Genomic DNA, 3,303 nt, shown 5'->3' on the forward strand with positions numbered 1-3,303 from the left:
TCTTGTGGAACCTTTATACTAATTTCCATAAAGGCCGCACCAGTTTAAATTCCACCAACAGTGTACAAAGATTCCTTTTTCTCCATATCCTCACCAGTGTTTATCTCTTGTCTTTTGATGATAGCTATCCTAATAGGTACGAGATATCTCAGTGTGGTTCTGGTATGCATTTAGCTGATGATTAGTGATGTTGAGCATCTTTTCATGTCCTTGCTAGCTATTAGTATGTCTTCTGTGGAAAAATGTCTATTTAGGACCTTTGCTCATTGTGTGTGTGTATGAGTGTCTGTGTGTGTGTATGTATGTGTGCGCACACACTTTTGAATTATATGATTTCCTTGTATATTTTGGATGTTAACAGTTTGTTGGATATGTGACTTGCAAATATCTCCCATTCCATAGATTGCCTTTTCATTTTGTTAATTATTTCCTTTGCCAAAGTTTAGTTTGATACAGTTCCACTTCTTAATTTTGCTTTTTGTTAGGCAGCTGTTTTAAATATACACAAGACTATTATTTCTCCTGACCTTCTAACATTGATTTAATATAAGAAATTTAGTCAGATAACTTGAAGAACTTGAAGAAAATTTGCAAGAGTTCAGTTCTTCTACATGTTTAAATTACTTAAATGCAATTTTTTCCCTGATACATAAATTGACTCCTCAACTATATCAGCATGTACAGATTTCTTTAGGAGGCTTTTGGGATGATTTCCTGTAGGTCTTTATACTTTCTCAATACAAAACTCTAAACCTGCCATAAATTTAGGTTTCTGTGTCTCAGCACACAGAGAGAATACCGGCACAGGCACTTATAAACATTAGAAAATATGTCCTTTTCCCTCTCTCTTTGTCATATATACTTTCTTTAGCACTGTCTCTTAGAAATCAAGACTTTAAAAGGAAACTCTCCAGACGGTTGAAAAAAAAAAGAATGGAAAAAAGTCTAAAGAACATACAAGGCCAAAGTATGATGAGGAAAAGAAGCAGGTCATCTGAGAAAATTAGAGGAGTGATGGGAAAGGAAGGGGCAGAAACAGAAAGAATTTTGTGGGGGTGGGGAGTCAAGGTCTGAATACTGAAATTACTTTAGAGAAAATGGATGGAAGACTGTGCCAAATACATCTTGAAGAGGGAAATTTACTGCCATTTTTTGGAAGAGATCACTCAGCATTTTTCAGACTTGATTAAATTTCCAAGCTAAAGCAGTTATAAAAACCATGAGACAGGAATAAGTGAGAGTCTGTGTTGGGATTTGTTTGTTTTGTTTCAGCTGTTTCTATGAGATGTGGCATGAGAGCAGCTCTTCTGTTTAGACACCATGGACACCAGTAATGTGTCTTTTTTTTTTTTTTGAAATGTTATACTCCTGTTTAATCAACATTTATGTGGCACTACCAAACTATGGAAATAGACATTATTTTTTTAGGTTGTTGAGAGAAGAAAGATTCTACTGAGCATTACTGTACCCTCTAAATTAAGAATGAATATTATTATACTGGGAAAAGATGGCAGATAATTTTCTTCTTTATTAATACGGGAATTGTCAGGAAGCAATCAGGGCAGTACCTGTTCCACTGGACTTGGATTTCCTGCTTGTCTATCAGTGGAAATCTGACTTCTCAGGAAAAGTGCAGCCAGTCCACCTAATTATGATGCTTCTGCATAGTGACCAGCATGGATGCATTCAGTGAGGGGCTTGTCAGAGACCAGCTGAGATAGAAAACCTCCAACAAATGCATCTCCGGCTCCATTGGTATCAACAGTTTCTTCCTGGTTTTGATCCAAGACAGGAAAAGAGGTGACTTTACCTTCTGTAGCCATTATAGCGTCATCTCCCCCTTGGGTGAAAATCAAGATTCGCTGCCTCTTCAGGTTTACCTTTGGCAGAGCTTTGTCTTTTTGGCTATCTCTTTAATGTCTTCAGTCTCAAAGCCTTGCTCTCTAGCAAAAGTGGCAGCTTCCGTCTCATTTCCAAAAAGTATGTCAACGTAAGGCAAAACTTTCACCCGTGATTCCTTGTAGAACCGACTAATAAATGGTGCAGATAGATTCAAAGTAAAAATTCTGTTGTTTTCAGAAGTGTGGTTAGCCACTTTAAAAATTTTTTTTAAATGTTTTATCTATTTTTGATACAGAGACAGAGCATGAGAGGGGGAGGGGCAGAGAGAGAAGGAGACACAGAACCAGAAGCAAGCTCCAGGCTCTGAGCTAGCTGTCAGCACAGAGCATGACGCAGGGCTCGAACCCACGAACATGAGATCTGACCTGAGCTGAAGTCGGAGGCTTAACCGACTGAGCCACCCAGGTGCCCCGGTTAGCCACTTTTAATACCAACTCTGGGGAAATGGTAAGAAAAAAGCCTGCTACATAAAAAGCTCTTGCTTTTTCTACTGATGTCCAGTTTTTCTCCATATCAAGATGGTTTTCCTTTTTGTAACAATTGGCGGCAGCAAGATTAGCTACAAGGGACCTGTTGTCACCAGTGATGCACACAGCCCAAGTTCCCGTTGCTTGCTCATTTTGCTCATAGTAATAAGCATCCACATGGGCTTCTGCAGCTTTCTTCTTCAAGATCTCTCCAAATCTATCTATCCCAGTGCAGCCAAAAAATGTTGCTGCTTTGTGTGGCTGCTGAATCATCCACTGTGCCACTTTAATTCAACTTTGAAGTTTTTTACAATCTCATCAAACAATTCCTTGTGTTTGTCTTCAGCCACGATTTGGTTATTTGGTTTAAGAGAATACTTATCAAGGAAATCCTTATCCACTACAGCAGTGATGTCAAGAAGAGGATTTCCCATTCCAAAGAGTATTTTCACTCAGCGCTTGCAGCGCCTCCACCTTCAGCTTTTTGGGCTTCGGCTTCTCCTCAGTCACAACCATCTTTGAACTCAGACCCTTCTGCTTCCTGGACCCACCCCCCAGTAATGTGTCTTATCTTAACTTTTATGGTAGTAATTACAAAGTTTATGAAGTTAGGGATTAACAAAAATGGAGGGATATGATGACTATTAGGGAGGACTTTTCAAACTTGCAACAGTGATAGTATCATCTATTTTTCTCTTGATGGTTCATTTATTTGTGTAGTTCATGAAGGGCAAACTATTCACAGAGAATTCCATCCCTGTTGGATTGTTTTGGCTTTGCAGAGAGGCAGTAAAAAGTTAAAACAAAAATGCAACAAAAACTAGTAATAAAATCTCAAATTTCATTGACCTTCCTTTTTAGGTTTCATCTAAAAAAATTTCCTTCATTTTTCAGTTGTTTACTTAATGTCTGGAAGTTCACAAGTATTTTGATT

General features: G+C 38.3%; 1 pseudogene; it reads right to left on the minus strand.

Annotated features, from left to right (window-relative positions):
- Positions 1–1,602: 1,602 nt before the first annotated feature.
- On the minus strand, positions 1,603–2,885 carry LOC115299548 (annotated as a pseudogene).
- Positions 2,886–3,303: the final 418 nt, after the last annotated feature.

This window comes from Suricata suricatta, chromosome 8 (assembly GCF_006229205.1).
Source record: "Suricata suricatta isolate VVHF042 chromosome 8, meerkat_22Aug2017_6uvM2_HiC, whole genome shotgun sequence".
NCBI lineage: Eukaryota > Metazoa > Chordata > Mammalia > Carnivora > Herpestidae > Suricata > Suricata suricatta.